We start from the raw sequence: 25,054 nt of genomic DNA, 5'->3' as shown, positions 1-25,054 counted from the left end.
TGCCAAGGGCCTTGTTTTGGGCTAAATTTGGCTGGATGGGCGAGGAGACCTCGATGTAGAACACATTTGACAGCGACTATCCCGTTTACTGTTTGTCCCGAAATACGTCATTAACTACCTTTAACTTCCATCTGGTGTACAGACTGGCCACAAAATTAGGTACACCTGCACATTCTAATGAGATGCAACAAGAGCAATGCATCAAAAATGGTGCCTGCAAATTCAGATTAGAGTATATCTCCCTTAGCCTCATCTTCTATTCAAGAGACGTTTAGGGCTTTATGGGCTGAATCCAACCTGGTTCAACATGATAATGATTATTGTACATTTTCAAACAATGATAGCCATTTTCTGCAAACCTGCCACAATCTATGCATGAAATGACAGAAAGCACAATAAAATGATGTGAAAACAGATATCACAATACAACTCTGCAACAAGTTAGCCTATATCTAGGAATACTAAAGGAAAACAAGCTCAATATATCCAACTATAACAAGGCATGTTTATACAGCATACGTATCTCAGAGCACCTAAATGAAAGTCTTAATTGAATAAAAGCAGCTACAGACACATGGCGATGAGTTTAGGTTTGTTTTAATGGGGAACTGCACTTTTGGGGGGGAATTTTGCCTAACATTCACAATCCCTATATAAGACAAGAACATAGTATGTCTGTCTCAGGTACGAAGTGGCTAACAATGAACCTAATGGGAGTCATCTATTGTGCACATAAAGCCCTCTAAAATCCCCAAACTGCCAACAATACTCCATTTACATGTTGCAATCTGCATATTAAAGTATTAGTGATATTGTTACTGTAAGCACTAACATGACTACTCAGTGGCCTAGTGGTTAGAGCAGGGGTCCCCAAACTTTTTGACTCGGGGGCCGCATTGGGTTATAACAATTTGGCCGGGGACCAGGCTGTGTATATTTATTTATATATATATATATATCTATATATATCTATATAGATATATATAGATATATATCTATATATATCTATATATATATATATATATATATATATAGATATATATAGATATATATATATATAGATATATATATATATAGCGCACTTTCCGCGCGTGTGATGATGTCACGTTATCGATGAGAAAATGCATTTTTAGACAATATGAATTGCCTGAGCGGCTAGGAGACACCGTGAGTAGCAAGCAGTACAAAGTGGATAAGAAAAGACAAAAATATATATATATATTTTTTTATTTTATTTTTTTATACTTGGGACTTCCCGCGGGCCTGATTTTGGACGCTGGCGGGCCGGATTCGGCCCGCGGGCCGTAGTTTGGGGACCTCTGGGTTAGAGTGTCCGCCCTGAGATCGGTAGGTCGTCAGTTCAAACCCCGGCCAAGTCAGACCAAAGACTATAAAAATGGGACCTCTTGTGTGTGTGACAATCATTGGTACTTTAACTTTAACTTAACATCAAGGAACTACTTTTATTAACACCGTGATTACAGAGAGGTAACTAGCTTATGCAGCTATTGACGTACTGAGCCAGTGAGCTGCTGCATGGCCTCTGAGTTGGTAAAAGTTAATTCTAGATCATGGGTGTCAAACTCAAGGCCCGAATGCCAAATCTGGCCTACCACATGATTTAAAGTGGCCTGCAATGTCATTTCACGTGGGTTTCCGCATTATTTTTTGTGGCCCGCCACATAATTTTTTTGGGCCTGCAAAAAAAGGCCTGAAATAATAAAGCACTTTCTGGTGAAATGCATGTATTATAATTTTGAATAGACAGAAAATATATTGCATTCAATTGAACATGTTCTACACTTAAATATTATCTGATTCTGCGATAATAAACCAAGTCATCCATCAATCTGTTAGTAAAAAATATAGTAATCAAAAAGAGCTTCCTTTGCAAATTGTGTAATGAGGCTATTACACACTTACACTACCGTTCAAAAGTTTGGGGTCACATTGAAATGTCCTTATTTTTGAAGGAAAAGCACTGTACTTTTCAATGAAGATAACTTTAAACGAGTCTTAACATTAAAGAAATACACTCTATACATTGCTAATGTGGTAAATGACTATTCTAGCTGCAAATGTCTGGTTTTTGGTGCAATATCTACATAGGTGTATAGAGGCCCATTTCCAGCAACTATCACTCCAGTGTTCTAATAGTACAATGTGTTTGCTCATTGGCTCAGAAGACTAATTGATGATTAGAAAACCCTAGTGCAATCATGTTCACACATCTGAAAACAGTTTAGCTCGTTACAGAAGTTACAAAACTGACCTTCCTTTGAGCAGATCGAGTTTCTGGAGCATCATATTTGTGGGGTCAATTAAACGCTCAAAATGGCCAGAAAAAGAGAACTTTCATCTGAAACTCGACAGTCTATTCTTGTTCTTAGACATGAAGGCTATTCCACAAAATTGTTTGGGTGACCCCAAACTTTTGAACTGTAGTGTATATTCATTAATATTTGCTGTTACATGCGGCCCTCTGATGGCAGCCCTAACTGCAATGTGGCCCTCAATAAAAACTAGTTTGACATGCGCGTTCTAGATTATAAATCATGCCTCTCACTTGTATGGTACAAGATCGTGGCCATTAACCAAGAGGTTGGTCAAATTTGACATTCAACTTAGACCCTAAGATGGCGAGAAAGACACAAAAGTTTGAGGTACTTGTGATTAAGGGCTGTAAAAATACACTTGAATTGATCGATTGATTAATTGATTGTTTGAAAAGACGCTCACCTTTTTGTTCACCGGGTGTATTATGATTAATTTTTAGTTTAAACGGGAAGATATGAACATCCCATGAGTCGGCATCCCACTGAGAACAGACATTGTACAGTAAGTGATTGTTTTATTATGTTCGTAGTTTGTATTTCTTGTTCAGCACTTATCATTACTGCTGTATGATGTTTACTGTTTCACTAAGGCCCCGTTTACATTGCACACTGAATCAGATTTTTTTTTGCCCTCACCTGACACACATCTGACTTTTTTTTGCCAATGTAAACACTCCAAAGTGCTTCAAATCTGATATTTTTTTTATATCATATTTGGGCCACACCAGAGGGTAGTCTGAATCTGATTTGAATCTGATCTTTTCAAATGTGACTGGAACGGCAATGCGACCTGAATGCGACTTTTACGTCACCTTTGGGCAAGCTACGTCATTTGTTTGCGCAGCACGATCACTTTCCTTTTCGCAGTTCTCTCCTTCCTCCTCCTGCGTTGTTTTCCATCATCTGCTTACTTCCTCTACACAACAGCCATGGCACAAACCCACTAACACGCTGATCTGTGGTGTCCATGTTTAGTAGTGACTTCCTTGTTCATTTATCGAATTCGGTGTTCTGCTAAATGAGCCGCTTTATCGAAAAAAGCTACCAGTGATGTCTATCGATTTACACTGCTGCCGCATGAAAAAATGACAGATTAAGTTTTGAAACGCCGATTTAGATATCAAATATATAATAAAATAGTCACTTGATGCGATAGTGACAAGTCATCTCTTAATCTACAAGAGTAGCTCACTCCAACAGATTAACGTCCTTTGTTTAAATTTATCAAACTGCGCATGCAAGTGACATCGAGGCGACATTTGGGCCACATTGGGGTCTGCAGTGTAAAGTGAAGTCTGATAAAAAAATCAAATTTACTTGTAGTACAAACAGTCAGCTGGGAAAAAAATCTGATTTAAAAAAAATCTAATCTGGGCCACTTTGGCCTGCAGTGTAAACATAGTCTGAAGCTTAATGTGTTTAGCACACAGCTTTTAAAACTTGTAGATCCTTCTACGTATATTCAGGCTCAAAAATATAAGATTACGGGTCATCAATTGTCCCTAAGTAGTCGTCTCTCATGAAGTCTGCCATGATTAGTAGTAGTTGTTGAAGAAAATAGCAAACATTGTGATGCGTCTGTGAAATCTGTATGCTTAAAACGATCAAAATACCAAAATGTTATTTTGAAAGTGCCTCTTATTACATTACATATATACATATTTACGAGTTAGAATGAATACAAAAAAGAAAAACATATGTGTGCTTGTCTCACATTAGAATTGTGAATGATAAACAAAATTCCAAAAAAGGTGCAGTTTCCCTTTTAGGCTTCTGTTTTGGGTGGATTAACAGCCACAACAAAATTATACACAAATTTACAATAAACAGTCCCACAGTGACAAATTCACTTACCTTACACGTCCACTCATGTAAACGTAACACAGAGGCAAAAGTCAACACGACGCTAAATGAATGCTGTTAGATATGGCCGCCAGCGCAAGGACCATGGCACAGCGCCTGTCAGGGCCCATTACAGTTAGCGCACCTACCATGGAATGTAATGTAATGTTATACAAAGCAAGGCGGTGTCTACTATACTTATCACATACTTATTCTCCTCACCTAAAAGCTTCCATTACCTTGAATAAAGAGAAAAAAAAGTTAAATTGGGCACTATGTTGAGGGAGAGAAAGTTGAATCTAACTAACACAAGTAAGAAAACACGTTGACAACTTAGCACTACAGCAGTATTTTCACTATATTACTGTGCTGTAACACTGAAAAACCCATATTTGTAATAGGACAAAATGTAGTAACTAGGGGTGTCCTAATCCGTTATTGATAGCGGATATTGGTCCCGTATCAGCAAAAAAGCTAAAATCGAATTACTGTATATCGGCTTGCATATATGTTAGATATAAGCTCCGATACAAGCAGTACTGCAGTGCGTTTACTTGTGCAAAGCCGGCTAGCCGATTAACATCTAAATGTCCTCCAATAAACACAGAAGGTTGATCTTTTCTTGCATTTTAGTAATTTACAAAAAGGTAAACATGGTAGGCTATAGGCTACTTGGAACTATCGGCATTGTATCAGAAGTGAAAAGGTTGTATCCGGACACCCCTAATAGTAACAGAGTTGCTTTAAAACTACGCTATATACAAAGTAAAAGTAGTAGCAGTAGTAGTAGACAAATATTGTGCCCCCGGCCATATAGGACCTTATAAAACCCAATTGTAAATACTGTAAATATGTGTACACTTTGTACAAGGTGTGTATGAGTGTATTACTTATTATTTTGTTACTTTCCTATTTTTACTGTTACTCGAACCCGCCTTTCATCGGCAGCAAGTTCTGCCAGCCCCTCAGTTGGCAGCATGCCAGGACACGCCCCTGCTCACGCTGGGCGCCTCACGCCCACACAACGGCGAAGCTGCAGGCAATTATCAATGAGCACACCTGGGACTAATCACGACTAGCAGCATAAAGGCCAGCGGACCCATGGAGCCTACGCCGGAACATAGTTCACTCTTTGCAGTAAGCATCCTGTCTCTGGCTTCCCCTCCCGAGTACTTGCTCTCTCCTTATTACTTCCTTGTTCCCGTGTCTCAAGTCCTTTGTGCTTCCCGCAGTGTCCTTCCTGTTCCCCGTGATTGAGTTGTGTATCTCGACTTCTCTCTGGATTTTGGACTGCCTCCCTCAATCCTCGACCCCTGCTTGGACACGGACCTCGTTGCTTCTCTCCAGCCCCCGACCGCTTGCCTGCCCATGGACTACCTCTTTGCCTCGCCCCTCTGGACTGACGAAGGATTCATCCAACACGCACTTACAACAAACCCTGGTAACATTTACATTATTAATTTTACACATCGTCTTGCACCAAACACTTAGAGTAGCATCCACCTCCCACACACTCATCAAAGGTTGCAATAAACCTGTTAACCTGATCCTACTTGTGGTGTCGCCTCCTTCCCCCGCTGTACGTAACAACTTGTCATGTTTACTTTTTGTCCTGTCTGTACTTTATCCTGTTTATCCATCCATTCAACTTCTTCTGCTTATCCGAGGTCAGGTCGTGGGGGCAGCAGCCTAAGCAGGGAAGCCCAGACTTCCCTCTCCCCAGCCACTTCGTCCAGCTACTCCCGGGGGATCCCGAGGCGTTCCCAGGCCAGCCGGGAGACAGTCTTCCCAACGTGTTCTGGGTCTTCCCCTTGGCCTCCTACCGGTCGGAAGTGCCCGAAACACCTCCCTAGGGAGGCGTTCGAGTGACATCCTGACCAGATGCCCGAACCACCTCATCTGGCTCCTCTCGATGTGGAGGAGCAGCGGCTTTACTTTGAGCTCCTCCCGGATGGCAGAGCTTCTCACCCTATCTCTAAGGGAGAGCCCCGCCATCCTGCGGAGGTAACTCATTTCGGCCACTTGTACCCGTGATCTTGTCCTTTTGGTCATAACCCAAAGCTCATGACCATAGGTGAGGATGGGAACGTAGATCGACTGGTAAATTGAGAGCTTTGCCTTCCGGCTCAGCTCTTTCTTCACCACAACGGATTAATACAGCGTCCACATTACTTACTGAAGACGCCGCACCGATCCGCCTGTCGATCTCACGATCCACTCTTCCCTCACTCGTGAACAAGACTCCGAGGTACTTTAACTCCTCCACTTGGGGAAAGATCTCCTCCCCAACCCAGAGATGGCACTCCACCCTTTTCCAGGTGAGAACCATGGACTCGGACTTGGAGGTGCTGATTCCCATCCCAGTCGCTTAACACTCGGGTGCGAACCAATCCAATGAGATGTTTATACTGTATGTAAATATTACATTGCAACCTTGAAAATTCCTCAATGTGGGACAAATATCTTATCTAATAATCTTATTATAATGTGTAGACCCAAATAAAAGACGGACCTGGATACAAGACAACCCCTCGTTTTTGTTTTAATAACCTGTTTGTTTGTTTTTTTAGAAAAAAATTACCTTTTTGACACTTATTTGGTATTTATGAAATAACATTTATACGGCTACAGTAAATGCTCTTCTATATGAACACCTCTATTCAAAGCAGTGTGTGGTTTACAAAAGCAAATAACCGCCGGAGTTTCTAAATAGCCTTGAGACAACAAAATTGCTTTGGCATTGACAACATTGACAACTGTGGCTGTAAGCAACCTCCTGATAATTCTCAGGGCATTCAATCCATTCTAACTGGACTGTTCCGTTTTTCTAAGAAGACGTCTAGCCTCTCATCCAAGTAGGCTTCATCCTATCAGTTAGGTTGGTCAGCTCTAGTCTTGGACGTAGATCTAGTCTACTCTTCTAAAACAAACAGAACATTCCAGTTGCGATTGATTGAATGCCGAGAATTCATTGACCTGGATGAATGAGAACATCCATAGACACCCTTTGATAGTTTATCCACAAGGTGGCAGTAGCTGCATTTGAAGTATCATGAGTGGTCAGCAGTCAGCAGCTTTAGCTACATCTGCAAGTTCTTTAAAATGTTGGTTGGTTGCACTACCGACTTGTCCAGGGTGTACCCTGCCTTCCGCCCAATTGTAGCTGGGATAGGCTCCAGCAGGGGATAAGCGGTAGAAAATTCAATGGATTGATGGTTGCACTACTCAGATGTTTTGTGTTGTTCTAAAATGTTTGCTAATGCTAAACTATTCTTATTTATTTGCACTATCACTTATGGCCTGCTGGTACCAGGCCCTCAGTAAGCATTTTGTTCCAAGCATGTAAGGCTCGGTTTACACCAAATGTGATTTTTTTTGCCCTCAAGTGACCTAATTTAGATATTTTTTGCTCGTCTAAACGCTCCAAAGTGCTTCAAATCTAATATTTTCGCATCAGATTTGGGCCACATCATGAGGTCGTCCAAATCCGTTTGGAATCGGATCTTTTCAAATGTGACTGCAGTCTAAACGACTTTTACGTCATCTTTGGTCCAGCTACTTCATTCATATGCGCCTCTTTTCTTTTTAACCATTTTCTTCTTCCTTCCCCTGAAGTTGTTTTACATCATCTGCCTACTTCCTCAGCACAATAGCCACAGCACAAACCCACTAACATACTGATCTTTGGCGTCCATGTGTTCTCATGTAGTCCCGACCTCCTTGTTCATTTATGGAATCCCGTCAACTTCCTTTGTTTTCACTTTATCGAACTGCACATGCAAGTGACGTCGAGGCCACATTGGGGCCACAACTGTGCGCGTTTACACTAGAGTCCGAGTCTGTCACACTTGCATATATGCATCATTAGTATTAAAGGCCTACTGAAATGATTTTTTTTTTTTAAACGGGGATAGCATATCCATTCAATGTGTCATACTTGACCATTTCGCGATATTGCCATATTTTTGCTGAAAGGATTTAGTAGAGAACGGCGACGATAAAGGTCGCAACTTTTGGTCGCTGATTAAAAAAAAGCCTTGCCTATACCGGAAGTAGCGTGACGTCACCGGAGGAAGGACTCCTCACATTTTCCCATTGTTTACACCAGCAGCGAGAGAGATTCGGACCGAGAAAGCGACGATTACCCCATTAATTTGAGCGAGGATGAAAGATTTGTGGATGAGGAACGTGAGAGTGAAGGACTAGAGTGCAGTGCAGGACGTATCTATTTTCTCTCTGACCGTAACTTAGGTACAAGGGTTCATTGGATTCCACACTTTCTCTTTTTTCTATTGTGGATCACGGATTTGTATTTTAAACCACCTCGGATACTATATCCTCTTGAAAATGAGAGTCGAGAACGCGAAACGGACATTCACAGTGACTTTTATCTCCACAACAATACATCGGCGAAGCTCTTTAGCTACTGAGCTAACGTGATAGCATCGGGCTCAAATGCAGATAGAAATAGGGATGTCCCGATACAACTTTTTCACTTCCGATACGATACCGATATTGTAGCCTTGAGTATTGGCCGATACCGATATCAATACGATACGATATAGGCACGAATCATACATATATTTATTACTTATTTTGTTGTGTGGAATGTTAGAAAAGGCTGGATAAAGTGATGTTACTGTTACTGATGTTGTAGTGTTAAAACAGAAAACAATAGTCAGCAAGAGTAGGTATAGGAAAAACTGACCCATTTATTATTAACCAATTGGTTACATAAATTGTAACCTTCAACATAAGAGTATTACCTCAACAAATCCAATAAAAACAAAATGTTATATTTAAAGTGCAAAATAACCACTAACACGAACATAATTATACAATTGAATAGAATAAATTAAAAATAAATTAGAGGACCCTGAAAAATAACCTAAATAAATCCAATTAAAAAAAACAAAAACGTTTTAAAGTGCAAACAATTCAAGTTCACTTCAGTTATTTTTTTACTGTCAGCATATGTTGGAAACAACTGTGGGCAGGGACAAAAACGACAAAAACAACAAAAACAACACAATATTGTCCACTGTCCAACTGCTCTAAGTTAAGAGTTCACAGCTCCAGTTTCACTGACTGACTGTGCCCAAAACAATGTAGTAATTACTCTTAGTCATCACTGAAGAATAGTGTAAACACAATAAACATATCACTCTAATAACAAGAGCATAAAACAAATATTAATCAGTCAGTGCTGACTACCCTTACTACTACTCCTCCTTCTCCACTTTCTGCAGTCCGAGCATAATGTGGAGATTTTTTTTTTAAGAAGATAAGCATTTCGGCATGCTGTGCGGCAATACACTTTTAACCTCTTCGTGCATCTGGGGTATAGTTTTGTCTACAATTTAGCGGCGGCTAGGAATAATGTAGCGAGGTTCGAGGTGTTACATTAAGCGTTTAAACCCGACATTACTCACCACCGACAGGGGCTGGTCATCAAGCACAATAAACTGGGCTATCTTTTCTGTTATGGCCATTGCCTTTTTGCTGTCCCGTGGTAGTTTGTCACGTCTTGCAAAGCTTTCGGCCAGTGTGGGTTGCTGAAGCGAGCCAGAGGTTGCTTCGCCTTGCTGCTCTCGCGAAAATCCTCATGTTCTTTTTTGTGGTGTTTTTTCAAATGCGCGATGAGGTTGCTTGTATTGAACCTTCCCGGTTCTGTCCCTCCACGGGACACTTGCGCCTGACAAATGTTGCATTTAGCGGCAACGTCTTTGTCCGAGTTTACGTTAAAATACTTCCACGCAGCCGACATCACTACACTTTGTTGCAAGCACACGCGTTGTCGTTGTTGTGATCACGTGGGCTGTGCATGCTGGATCAGAGACGCTCTTCTTCCGCAGCCGGCACCAACGTTAATTAAGGGGCATTGCCGCTACCTACTGTGTTGGAGTGTGATCAAACCAGAGTCACCTATTATAGACGTGCTGCAGCGGAAAATGGACAGCTTATATCGGAGCGCTTATATCGGAGTTTTTAGATTCAGTCCGATAAAATCCGATATTCACTTTTTTGGCTAATATCGGACTGATTTCCGATATCAATATCAGATCGGGACATCCCTGACTGGAAGGATAGACAGAAGATCAACAATACTATTAAACCATGGACATGTAACTACACGGTTAATAGTTCCCAGCTTGGTGAAGCTTAAAAATGCTGTTGCTAACGACGCCATTGAAGCTAACTTTGCAACGGGACCTCACAGAGCTATGATAAAAATATTAGCGCTCCACCTACGCCAGCCAGCCCTCATCTGCTCATCCACACCCGTGCTCACCTGCGTTCCAGCGATCGATGGAAGGACGAAGGACTTCACCCGATCATCCGTGCGGTCGGCGGCTAGCGTCGGCTAGCGCGTCTGTTATCCAAGTCAAAGTCCTCCTGGTTGTGTTGCTACAGCCAGCCGCTAATACACTGATCCCACCTACAACTTTCTTCTTTGCAGTTTTCATTGTTGATTAAACAAATTGCAAAAGATTCACCAAAACAGATGTCCAGAATACTGTGGAATTTTGAGATGAAAACAGAGCTTTTTTGTATTGGATTCAATGGGGTACCAATACTTCCGTTTCAACGATTGACGTCACGCGCATACGTCATCATATATAGACGTTTTCAACCGGAAGTTTAGTTGGAAATTTTAAATTGCACTTTATAAGTTAACCCGGCCGTATTGGCATGTGTTGCAATGTTAAGATTTCATCATTGATATATAAACTATCAGACTGCGTGGTCGGTAGTAGTGGGTTTCAGTAGGCCTTTAAAGCGTATTTGCTCTTTACTGCTTTCACAACGTTGGTTCTGTTGCTATGTTGTGCAGCTAATGAACGAACGACCATGTGGTCAAAGAGAACTGTGATCTCCCTCACTGTCTCAAGCACTCCAAATCATTACTAAAGTTTAAAAAAATAAGCTGTAAAATAGTTCTACATGTAAGAAACAACAGCCTCTCTCCAATTATCACCTGCTTCCAATGAAACATATTTGTGATATAAATCATAGCATTTATTGCTTTAACAACCACACAATCATGCTGCAGGGTTTTTTTCCGCCCTTTTGAACATCCTCACATTTCTTAAGACTGGTATACTTTTGAAATGTGTTGCTTAGTTTACCAGCAGTTTTGTGTCCAAATAGTGTCAGCAAAAAGTAAAGCTATAGCTTGTCGGCTTCTATTGTGGTGGATGTGTTGCGGTTTGCAGGATGTGTTTTTATGGCTGACAGATCTCCCTGGGGGGACTCAGCCTGTATGTGATAGAGGCAGCGCAAGCAGCTCTGTCTGCTTTGCTTTTTAACAAGCACCCAACAATGAGGCGTTTAGAAGTTCATTAAAAATCATATTGGAGGATAATCCTTGTTTTTCAATGTGAACATTTCCACAAAGGTATTCTCTATCTGTGAATGGGTGTTTTCCTCTGATAGTGCTCCTTAGTAGCTCCATCCAGCTGTAGCCCACTTTAATCCCCCCGTGAGAGTGAGTGTGGGAGCATCTTGGCGTGAATTTTGCATTTCTGCTTCACGGGCTGCAGGTTGCAGCTAATAGGAGGCGAGTTGTACTCTTCCACAGCAGTTAGCTGTCACTGGAAATATTCTTTCAGCGTGTCTGTCTTCCATTTCCGAAAGCATTACTATTCCACCCAGCACAGCATGTCACATCTGCTGCACTGGACAGCAAGTTTATTGACCCTAGCTACTCCTGTTGTACCGACCAAAACTGGCCAGAGAGGAAGTGCATTACAGCCACACAATGCTGCTGGACATGTTCTGACTCTCAGACATCCAAATCATTTGCAGCACAATTGTGTCCTAATCCTAGTTTTTTGGCATGAGCCACGTACGGTATGTAAATTCAGCCAGCTTTCTCTTTCATTGATAAAGTCAGCATTTTGATCAATTGTTCTCTGTGTGAGGTGGCCATTAATCTTAGTGGGCACAGTCCGCTTTAAATGGTCCTGTTTGGGTTTTTTTTAGTTTATTTTCTTTCCATATAAATCCCAAATCAGAGAAAAAAATTGCTTTCCTTACCAATTTTGCTTATTGTGCATTATCACTGTTAGGAGTCGGTTTTAGGAGGATGTGCAAAGGCAATTACAGTAGATTGTGAAATACAGTGATGCAACTCAAGCACAAGTAATGCAACACACGTTTGTTTGCACACATGTATGATTGTTTGTACCAAAGGGTATTAGGGCCACACAGAAACGAAACATTACTATTCAAAAACAAAGAAATAGAATAAAGACAAAGTCAAAATAGGAGAGCATTTAAGTGTAAAGCTCTAATTTTTTTAGAACAGAGGTATACTGTACAATATACATACAAACAGCAACTGTAGATAGAAGTGAAGCTACATTAAGATGAGAACTAATAAGGAACTTTAAAGTTACATAATAGTAAAAGAAAAATCAAAATTTGACTTGAATTAAGTCACTTTTTATATACAATTTGATTATAGGAAAGCCTTGATATATGTTTTTAACATTTATTAAGGAATTTATGCAAAAAAGTAAACTTTCATAATAATCTAAGTTTTTTCACAAAAAAATATTTTTTCTATCATTATGATTTTTTTTCACAATAATTATCACTTCATTTATTGTCATACTGTATTTTTCGGACTATAAATCACACAAGCATAGAAACCGGACCCACTAAATTTAGGAATTTTTTTACATTTTTTTCACCTATTAGCCGCACCGGAGTCTAAGCCACAGATACTGTGTATACCGGTATATTAAAATATGAGATATTTTACATAGAGAGATTTTGTAAATATTTATTTACATACCTTAATTGTTTCCAATTGTAGCCTGTAAAATGTCAGTAAAACAGCTGATTAAACAAACTAGAAAAGTCATAGATTTCTTTTTTTATCCTTTGTAAAATGAATATGTTTTTGGCCTTTTTAATAAGGTTCAAGATGCCCTGACGAAGGGCTTTCAGGCTGAAACGCAGAGGCATGTTTTTACTAGACTAGCCAAGTACTAATAAAGGCGTTTTAATCTTTACCCTCAAGAGTGCCTCAGACTTTTTCTTATAAGGTTGAAGATGTTTATTGAGGTTCTTCTTCCTTGTACTTGGTATACACTTTGAGTTTAAACAGTTTCTTAAAGTGTATGATTTTAGTACATTGTATGATTTCTGAATCCATTTCATAATTTAGCAGTTGTCGAAGAAAAATTCATAGATTAGCCGCACTTTTTGTATTTTTTTGGGAAAAATGTAGCGACTTATATTTTTTTTTTATAGTGTAATTTTTTCACCAACAAAATGCAACTTTGTTCTCGTAATATTAAGAGACCATTCGTAAAATAAAAAAAACAATAACACATTCGAATATGGCTTTTTTTTCTACAAAATTATTATTTTATTTTTACTAAAAACACATTTAATCAAAAAATATATATATTTTTGTAATACCCACTTCCTTCCTCCCAAAAAACACTTGATTATAGTAGTACGTTTTATTCTCAAAACATATCACTTTGTTCTTGTGAGGCTACTTTATTATTGTAATACCACAACTTTTTTCTTGCAACAATACAACTTTTTTTAACATTACTGTACTGGCATGGTGACTTATGGTTTGACCCCAGGGTGCAGAGATATACAGCAACATGCAGGTAAAAATAATTTTAATTATGAAAATAGGTGTCCAAACAGTCGATAGCAAAAGAGCATATGCTGCACACAAGCAAAAAATCGATAAACCTGATGAAGATGGCATAAGAACCCTTCTGATTAGCAATCAGGCAAAAGGTGAAGTTTGCACCAAACATGAAAAACAGGAAGTCTAACTGAGAAAATAAGAGTGCACACAGGAAATAAGAACCAAAACCCTCAGCTGTTGTAGGTCGTTTCAATGTGGCCCCAATACTCCCTCGCGTATCCACCTGGCCCCCAGTACTCCCATTTGTATCTACTTTGCCACATTTGTAGCAAAAATAATTATTTATTCTCATTTCCAGTTTAACACAATACACAATGCAGATGTATGAATTGCCTTTCAGAGCAATAATTAGCCCTTTTTTCCCCCATGTGTTTCCATCCGTGTAATGCTTTGTGATGCACATTAATGCAATGTGTATGCACATGAAACAGGTTAACAAATCCCATAGGGTTTAATTATGGCCAGAAAGTTCAAACTCATCAGATTTAGAGGGGTGCTCCTTACCAATATGCTTCATGGCTTTGATATAATTATTAGGGAGTATTTGTGTTTGAGAAACCAAAGAAAGAAAATAATCAGTGTTGTCGGTGGATGACATGCAATTAAGACTTTTCTTTGTGATCATTTTCAAAGTGTGTCCCACTTTGCTCCTCCTGCCCACCTACATAAAACATGTGAATGAGCCCCCAAAGGACTCATTTCCCCCTTCTGCTGTCACAAATTCTACTTTGCTCCCGCGTCATATTGCAGCAGAAACATACTTTTTTTGTTGCTACTTGAAATTTAAACAGCCGTTTACATTGGACCTTAAAGTCACAGTTTATCACAAAGCACATGACTTTAAACAAACAATGAGTGAGTAGTAACAAATAAATACCTTTCAGCTTGCAGTTCAGCTGGCTGTTTCTTGTATCCCCAGGAACCTCTTTGAGAAACCACAAAAAAGCCAGAAAAAAATCTGTGATCACAAAAGTATCAAATATCCAGTTGATTAAACATATTATAAAGGAAAACAAGAACAAATTCTCATCTTTTTTCCCCCTCTCAAAAATCACACACTCGAGCCTTCCTTCCAGTCAGTAAATGTGCATCGTTGTGAGGCAGCCTGAGCTACTGTATTGTGCAGTCTGTCTCTCCTTTTTCCCCACCCTATCGCACACTCACACTCACACTCTCACACACACACACACACACACACACACGCACACACACTTTCACCTCTTCAGTGCCCCAGTATAGTACATGTTGTCTCTCTTCTTCCTCTTTGTACTGATGCCACATCACCATCTAACTCTCATTACTGCTCTCATTAGCTCAGCCACTCTATCAATCAAACCCCTCAGCATACATTTGTGAGTATGACTTCCTTTTAATATTTGCCTAGTTCCCACACTTACAGTAAATACTTTACATTAATATCTGTCTTAAAAATTTTCGGAAAACTGCATACCATCTTATTTTCTTGCCGTTATTTTTTTGGTAATAAAATAAAACGGTTGTTGCTATGGGCTTATGTTAAATATGTTAACGATCAGCAACACAATACCAAAGCATCACAAGGTTTTTTAAAGAAAATAAAACTGTAAAGTTGCAGAAAAGTTCCCAAGTTGCCCATTTGGCACGATAAATTCTACAAGTTTGTCTCTTTAGTGTAGAAAAATATCGATAGAAAAGGGCAATAACCATTGATGCAGAAATGGAATTTAATGAGCAGCAGTACTGTAACGTAAAAAAAAAACTGTTGACCAAAATATAAGACGGTATTTTTTTTACTGCTGTCAAACAATTCATTTTTTAAATCAGGTAAATCACACTTCTGAGTTTTGATTATTCACATATGTGTTGAGACCTGTTACGCCAGGCCATTCCTTGTTTTGTTTTGTGGGTGTTTCTCAGTTTTTTGTTCAGTTTTCTGTCTTGCGCTTTTACTTTGGTGGTTTTTCCTGCTTTGTTGGAGTTTTCCCGTGACCGCTTCATGTCTTTCCCTGAGGACTAATCCACGCACCTGTTTTCTGTTATCAATTAAGACTATTTAAGTTGTGAGGGTGCTGTCTTTGGTTGTCAGAACATTGATTCTCATGTCACGCTTCTCACTTTTTGCTCGTCCTGTATTCTGTTTATTTTTGTAGCTTGTTCAGTTTTTGTTTTGTCGTGCATAGCTCTCCCTATGCTTTTGTGCTATTCCCAGCAGCACTCGGTTTTGTTTTACAGTACATAGAATAAATCACTTTTTACCTGCAAGTTGCCTCTTGCCGTCTCCTGCCTTTTTGGAATCACAACAATCATTGCCAACCTGCAACAAGCGTTACAAGATAATTGCTTGCATAATTTAGATTAGTTAACTTTAATGCCCTTAAAATCTGAAATAGTCTTCCAGAAGATGTAAGCCAGGTCTCAACATCGGCAATGTTCAAATCAATGCTAAAAACACGTTTATTTAATTGCGCATATGACAACTGAAAGTATTTCCATCCATCCATTTTCTACCGCTTGTCCCTTTTGGGGATGCAGGGGGTGTTGGAGCCTATCTCAGCTGCATTCAACTATGTTATTTCATTCTATTTTGAATCATGATTGCTTTTACAATGATCTTATTTTGTGATTTTAATTTTAATTCTGATGATTTTTTTAAATACCGGTAAATAAACTTGCCTTGCCTAATTTAATCAATTAAAAATGTCCCCAATATTTTGACACAAATGCAATTTTACTGACACAGTCATAAAGGAACATTCTAAGGGGGTCATATCATGATTTTTTTTCTATTTTTAAAACACATTTTGGTCCATATAAGCAGTAATTAGGGTTTTTTGGTCACAATTTTGCATAGATTTTGCTCTAAAGATGTTCAAAAACGGTTAGTTTGGAAAGGCGGAGTTGTCAGATGCAAATGAAGCCCTCCTTACCACGGAAACCGGTGATCGCCACCAGCCATCAGTGTTGGTCATCTTACCTTTAAAAAGTAATTAGCTACAGTAATAGAGTTAGTAACTCAGTTACCTCGTTGTAAGAGTAATTATTAGTTACTCAGAAAAGTAACTGTGACGTTATTTTTTATTTCGTTATGTTATACGCTATTACGTTCGATAAGATCTTTAACATCAAAGATGTATATATTAACTGACTGAAGGATAAAAACACTATATACAGTACTTTAAAACATTTGGCATTCATCTGAACTCAATAGATTGCAGTGTGCCATATGATAGGCGTAAAAAAACAAGCAATACAAAATAAATATTCTGTAAAGTAACATCATTAAATATTAAAAGTAAAAAATCCAAAACGGTACCAAAAATGTAAACTTAGACACAGAGGAACATTTGGCCTCTAAGTAGTGCAATTCTCTGCACTTGTATACCAATATACAGCCTGAAAAAACTTTCGATAAAACGGTTACCGAGTTTTGGGCAAATAAATGACATGCATTCAAGTAAAACGTTTAAAAATGTTCCCGGATTACATTCTGACATTAAAATTCCATTTGTGTACAAATATTAGGGTCTTTTCTTAAGCTTATTTTAACAATGCAAGCCAGTAATCACCTGTGGTTAATCATGATTAATCCAAATACCAAAATGTGATGAATCTGATTTAAAAGATTGGCAGCATTTGGGCATGGGGTTGGCCCAGCAACAAGTGTCATGATGGCATGTGTTGTTGTGAGGTGAAATTCAAGTTGATTGAGGCAGATGTGGATAAACACTTTTTCTTAACATAGCGTACATGTTACATAAACATTTCTGCCTTTAATTTCAATGAGCGAAAAGTAGTGCCGGTACTTGCAGTTTGAGAATGCTACTCGGGTCTTGTTGTTTGTCAGTCAGGGCATGCAGTGAGACTGCCCACCCAGCCAATCATCATCAGCGCGTTTACAACGGCATCATCATTCCTAGCCCTTCTCCCTGCAGGCAGTTAGGTGTGGTCAAAACCAGAAACCTTGCACTTCATTCAACCAAACTCTCGTAACGGCAACAGCGTTGCAACGATTGGAACAGTAATTAATTAGATTACTCGTTACTGAAAAAAATAATACCGTTAGTATCGCCGTTATTACCAACATTGCCAGCTATCTAATTTTTACTTGACTTTCACCAGAACACAACATCCCGGGTGATATAGCGAGACCATGCAGCTCACCGTGTTTTGCTCTCAGCTGAAGGAGAAGACGCGGCGGACACAAAGTTAGGAAGCCTGGTCGGAAATTTCTGGTACGAAACACGGGTTAAGGTTAAACATCTACCTAGGGATGATGTTTGATAAGAAATTATCGAGTTCGAGCCCATTATCGAATCCTCTTATCGAACCGATTCCTTATTGATTCTCTTATCGAATCCAGATAGGTTGTTGTATATGGAAAAAAACACAATATTTGGTTTAACAAAAGCTCACTTTTATTTTATAAGAAAAAAAATTAATTAAATAAATAAATAAATATTGACTGTTACATCCTAAAAAAATAAAAAAAATAAATATTGACTGTTGTTACCAAAAGTATATTAAGTGGGATTTTTCAGAAAAACAAATATATACAGTAACACAAAAACAACCTGTCTCTGTGATGACTATAGGTGTATAAATAATAATATAGTGTTAAATAAAATCAGTCCCTTGGGCACAAAACTGAATATAATACAGCTCTCCAAAAAGTGCACTTCTGCTGCTATTGGAACATACTAACTACACACACAGGCAGACAGCTAACAAACAATCCAAGACGTCTACTAAAGTTCCAAAGCAGATTAATCCATTTAGGCTCTTTATTGTTGTTGATCTTGCTTCGTCTTTTCTTATCTTTACTTTTGACTTGCACTAGACTGTTATTTTTTTTTTTTTAAACTGAAATACACACAATGACAAATGTATAAGCTATGTGATTCAATTAACATACTGAAATTTAATACACAATATGTAAATATTAGCTTCACACAAATATACAGTACTATCATCAAACAAATACTTCTGAGTGTTGAAACTATTTCGATGGTGGAAATACACGACTGGCAGCCATTTTAAGTCCTCAAAACAACCATTGAAACAGTGCACAAAAATCGTTTTTCAATAAACATCTTAGTATCAAATTTAACCACTTCCCACCTTAATATTGAGTTTTAAGTCTCGTCTTAAGACCCACTTTTATTCTTTGGCTTTTAACACTACGTGAGTTATGTGGTCCTCTGTTGTCCTCTGTGTTTTTTTTAATACATTTTGATTTCTATTTACTGTTTTAATTGGTTTTTCCCTTTGAAATCGTTTTTAATCATATTTATTTTTATATTGGTTTTATATTTATTTATTTTTTGTTTTAATTCAGTCATTGGTGGAGCTAAGGATAATATTTGAATATTGTTTTTAATATTGTTTTTAATATTGTTGTGCAGCACTTTGGAAACATTTTTGTTGTTTAAATGTGCTATATAAATAAAGTGGATTGGATTGGATTGGATTACATAAACAAGTTAAACAGTTTACTTACAGACTTATCTTTTCCAAGGCTTGTAAGAGCTAACACAACTTGTCTACTTCTCAATTGTCTCATGAACTGAACTGACGTCGCCAACCTGGAAGTGCCCAAACTATTGACGCGTAGTATTTTCATATCGCCACAAGGTGTCAGTAAGAGTTTACAATCAAATGGGCATAACATTGCCCATTTGGGATTCGTTCCCAGGGATTCTAATAAAGAACCAACTCTTTTTCTTTACTATAGTGGCCTCGATAACGGGAACCGGTTCTCAAAAAGGGATTTGAGTACCATGGAATCGGTTCTTTTCTTATCGAACAACCGGGAGAACCGGTTTCGAACATCATCCCTACATCTACCGAGTCATTATCTCTTCAGTGCTAGATCCTGGACGTATGCTTGTGTATATTGACAATAAAATGCTTTTCTATTCTATATCATGTAAATACATTTACTGCACTGCTGGTTCAAACCCTTGTAAACAATAGAGGCCTGAGCGGGCTAATACAGTTAGCTATGCTACGGGCTACATAATCGTTTGTGAGGTAATAACGGATTATAATACTTATTGGTCCATTGCCAAAGACAGTAGACACTGACACAATTAAAAGTATTTTTTATGAATATCATTCTTTATTTTGCCGGAGCACGGTGATGCTATTGTCTATTGCTATTGTCTCACATTAGAAGGCTAAGATTGCTACACAACAAATTGAGCTAGCATTGCCAACGTATTATTCACACATTTCTAACTTAGTGTTATTACTTACAGTTTCATTGCCTCCTCCATTACCATAAATAGTAGTCACCGAACCTGCTATTAAAAGTATTTTTTCCCCCCCAAAAAATCCATATTCTTGTGAAGGTCTGTGGTTGAAGCAGGGCTAATCACACTTCCTTACAGTGGATGGTACATTGCCATGCATCATAAAAATTTAAATTAAGTGCCTTTTTACGTTATATAAGGCTGAAAGTTAGTGTAGTGACTTGGCTGGTTAAAGTAAACAGAGCATTTTCCTTCATTGGGTTTCATTGTCGACATGATGTCGCACAGCCGGTTTTACATAAATTTAAATTGGCTGAGTCACGCAAGGATGATTGGATAAATGTTGGGCAAATTCCAAACTGACCATTAGGAAGAAGTATGAAGAAAGGCAAGATTGTTTTAGAAATATCTCTGCAAGGCCTTCACGGTTTGATTTCAAATTTTCGGGACTTATGCAGAGTTCAAATACAAATAAGCAGGTACAATTAGGTTAAAAAAAAGTTGGTTTTGCATTATAGGGCCCCTTTAAATGTTTTACTTGATTTATTTGCTCAAAAGTTAGTAACGTAAGTGCACATTTTGAACAATTCTGCAATACAGCAAATACAAACTCCTGATGAAGCAAAATGTGCTGCTAAGCACACCAGCAGGAGTCTGACGTATGCATTGACCTGATCACTGATTGTATAACATGCGCTGCCTTTTAGGTAACCATTTGTGGTTAAGGTAAAACAGTCAGAATAAATTGTATTATTAATCAGCATTTTTACATGTTTATTGCGCATTTTTTGGTAATTAATCACATGCGGTAACTCGTTAACTTTGACAGCCCTTGTATTTTTTTGTATTTTGCCTTACATTGAGCAAAAATATAAACAATACTTTGGCCCCCATTTTTCATAAACGGAACTCAGTGATCCTAAAATGATTTCTATGTACACAAAAGGCCTTGTTCTTTCAAACATTGTTCACAAATCTGTCAAAATCTTTGTTAGTGAGCACTTCTCCTTTGTGGAGATCATGCATGCACCTCACATGTGTGGCATATCAATATGCTGTTTAGACAGCATGGTCATGAATTACCATGAATTGATTAACTTAAACAAGTTGAAAAACGTATTCGGGTGTTACCATTTAGTGGTCAATTGTACGGAATATGTACTGTACTGTGCAATCTACTAATAAAAGTCTCAATCAATCAATCAATCAGTCATTGCACAGGTGTACCTTAGGTTGGCCATGTAGAAGGCCAGTCTAAAATCTAATTTTACAGTATTGGAGGGGTTTTCTTCAATGGCTTAAACGCAGTTGCTCGAAGCTGGCACGAATTAAAACATGATATCATATATGCTGATCCAGAGCAACCCACACATGTTCAATAGGTGACATGTCTGGTGGGTATGCCGGCCGACAAGAACTGAGATGCTTCCAGATTGTAGGAATTGTGTAGAGATCTCCGCAACACGGGGCCGTGCATTATCATGCTGCAACACGACGTGATGGTCGTGGATGAACGGCATGACAATCTTGTCGCGGTATCTCTGTGCATTCAAGATGTTATCAATAGAATGCACCTGTGCTCGTTGTCCATGACATACCCTCGTTGCCCACACCATTGTCCCACTGGCACCATTGGCCACAAGATTGACATCAGCAAACGGCTCACCCACACGATGCCATCCAGTCTGTCTGCCATCTGCCCGGAGCAGTGAAAACTGGGATTCATCTGTGAAGAGAACACCTCTCCAAAGTGCCAGACGCCATCAAATGTCAGCATTTGCCCACTCAAGTCAATTACGACAAAGAACAGCCTATAGATGATCTTCCCTGATTCGCTGATCCCTGATTATTGCAACAGCTATCCGAGTAGCGGGTCCAAGACAATCTTGGGGGTAAAGATGCTAGAGGTGGAGGTCGTAGGCTGGTGTGGTCACATGTGGTCTGCAGTTTTGAGGTTGGTTGCATGTACACGAATGATGACTCAAAGAATCAGCTGCATGATAATGATGATGCACTCTCCTGACTGAGGAACAAAGTTATGCAGCGTTGTTGCTGCAGTCTTTTTAATAGATACTGTTGCTGTCGTCCTTTTATTATTTTCCTTCTTCTTTATGCAGCGAACCAAAGGTTAATTGATCTTGCAACGGTAGATAGTAGCTCGTAGCTAAGTTATCTTCTTTTTGCAAAGAAATGAGGAGCACCTTTTCACCAATGATAAGCAGCTTCTTCTGGGGCTTAGGTTCTGTGCCAGAATACTTACCCCTCATTTCCACAGGAAGAGTTGCGGCTGCAGGGCGTCATCGCCACAGCAGCGGACTCTTTCCGTTTTTATTCAAGTCAATGTATTATCCAATCCAATCCACTTTATTTACGTAGCACAATTAAACAACAATATGTTTCCAAAGTGCTGCACAACAATATTAAAAACAATATTCAAATATTATCCTTAGCTCCACCAATGACTGAATCAAAACAAAAAATAAATACATATAAAACAAATGTAAAAACAATATAAAATAAATATGATTAAAAACCATTTTAAAGAGTAAAACCAATTAAAACAGTAAAAAGAAATCCAAATGTTAAAAACACAGAGGACAAAAGAGGACAACAGAGGAACACACAACTCACATAGTGTTAAAAGCCAGAGAATAAAAGTGGGTCTTAAGATGAGACTTAAAACACTCCACTGTGGGAGCAGTTCGAACATGGAGGGGCAGAGTGTTCCAGAGCTTAGGGCCGACCACAGAGAAGGCCCTGTCTCCCCTGGTTTTAAGTCTGGTCTTGGGCACCACGAGCTGGAGCTGGCTCTCGGACCTAAGAGCGCGAGCAGGAGTGTAAATTTGGATGAGGTCTGAGATACAATGAGGTGCCAGTCCATGTAAAGCTTTAAAAACAAACATCAAGGTTTTAAAATCAATTCTAAAATGAACAGGGAGCCAGTGCAAACTCTCAAGAATTGGGGTTATATGCTGGCGTTTCCTGGCCCCTGTTAAAAGTCGTGCTGCCACGTTCTGGACTAACTGCAACCGAGAGAGAGCTTTTTGGTTAATGCCAGCATAAAGTGCTTTGCAGTAGTCCAGGCGACTTGAAATAAAAGCAGCACGACTTGTTCAAAAAGGTTAAAAGATAAAAACGGTTTTACCTTTGCTAAAAGACGAAGATGATAATATTAGTTTCCACTGCCTGCGGTATGGCACCGTCATTGCTTTGCCATTCCGGATCCATGCACCACATATTTGCAGAGCTTCTATTTTTGCTAGTCGCCGCCACATGGCGGATCAGTTTAGCTCAAATCTGCTTGTGTTGGACAGGAAATCATGCACAAACACAAAATAGTTATTTGGTTTACTTTGAAAATAAAATAGTCCGACCTCAATGTGGATCTTATTTTACACTTTTAAACATCCCAATGAGATGGTACTGCCGTTCCGCAGCAATTATGCACCACTGCCATGACGCTTCCTGTGGAAATCAGGAGTTAGAAGGCACAAAACGTTTGGACGACAGCATAGGGAGTCAAATAAATACAAATGTTCCCACAAAGAAAACCTGCAGAGCTACCAGGACAGAGAACCTCCGTAATAGGTCCACCATAGACCAATAGTGTGCAGTGTATATCACTTGGGCAAATACTTCATTGCTGCATGCGCTAGACGGCTTGTAATGCAATGACAAATTAGGTATCTTGTATCTTTTAATGTCAAATAAATGTTATAATTAGGATTGTTAAAGCTAACGCAATAATATTGAGTTGACACTAATTTCCTTTAACGACACAATTTTTTTATGACGCGCGACTGTGTGACCGTCGGCAGACTGTGCACACACTAAAAGTGTTTCGCAACAACAACAACAACAAAAAATCTGCACCCACCTCCGCGAGCCGAGTCATCACCGGAGCAAGTTTTTTCCTAAATGCCAACTGCCCGGAACTAGCAACCCACCAATGCACAGAACACCTTTTTCACGGACAGATGCAAACCCAGACGGAAATTCCATAATTGACAATTGCAACCAAAAAACTTTCCACAGCAATTGCCAAATAGGTGGCAACAACCCAAAATATGTGACCAATCAATATTGTGGGTTACAAGGAGTTGCCAGTCATGAAGAATGAGGAGGCACCTTGTGTGTGTGTGTGTGTGTGCGTGTGTGTGTGCGCGTGTGTGTGTGTGTGTGTGTGTGTGTGTGTGTGTGTGTGTGTGTGTGTGTGTGTGTGTGTGTGTGTGTGTGTGTGTGTGTGTGTGTGTGTGTGTGTGTGTGTGTGTGTGTGTGTGTGTGTAAAAGAGTGTTTGTGTCCATTTTGTGTTGAGCAAGACATGCATCTGGGGATAGGCTGATTGGCAACACTAAAAGGGCCCTAGTGTGTGAATTTGAGTGTGAATGTTGTCTGTCTAACTAGGTTGGCCTTGCAATGAGGTGGCGGATTGTCCAGGGTGTACCCTGCCTTCCGCCCGAGTGCAGCTGGGATAGGCTCCAGCAGCCCCGGCGACCCCGAGAGAGAGAAGCGGTAGAAAATGGATGGATGGATGGGTGGCTAGCTGTTTACAAAAGCATAATGTTTAATAAACAAACATTTGCATAAAATCCAATCTAATTGTCAAATCTTGTGTTGACTTAAAAAAAAATCTGTAATTAATCCTGATTAATTATCAGTTAACAGTGGACAAAATGCAATTAATCACAAATAATATTTTAATCGTTTGACAGCCTTAATTATAATATATGTATCTGTTTAGGGATTGAAAAACGAGCGATTGATCAATTATATAATTAATTATTAAATTAATCTTTTTTAATCCCACCTAAATATTGCAAAGAAAAACCCTCACCTTGAAGTATTTTCATTAAAATTCATTACATTATTTGTTTGTATTTCTATTCAGTAGTTTATTTTCAGGGTTTTGAGGTTTTTCATGTAAAACAATGCCAAACAACTTTTGTCAGTTTCAATTTAT

General features: G+C 39.0%; 1 protein-coding gene across 1 annotated transcript in view; it reads right to left on the bottom strand.

The window, feature by feature from the left end:
- The window catches only part of LOC133655441 (SH3 and multiple ankyrin repeat domains protein 1), a 100,006-nt gene that overhangs the window by 62,077 nt on the left and 12,875 nt on the right, over positions 1-25,054 (bottom strand). The window contains exon 3 of the mRNA XM_062055625.1: positions 14,741-14,788. The gene's annotated coding sequence lies outside the window, so the exon portion shown is untranslated. The remainder of the gene's footprint in view (positions 1-14,740; positions 14,789-25,054) is intronic.

The sequence above is a fragment of the Entelurus aequoreus genome, linkage group LG08 (assembly GCF_033978785.1).
Source record: "Entelurus aequoreus isolate RoL-2023_Sb linkage group LG08, RoL_Eaeq_v1.1, whole genome shotgun sequence".
NCBI classification, from domain to species: domain Eukaryota; kingdom Metazoa; phylum Chordata; class Actinopteri; order Syngnathiformes; family Syngnathidae; genus Entelurus; species Entelurus aequoreus.
This window is presented reverse-complemented; position numbering and strand designations above follow the sequence as displayed.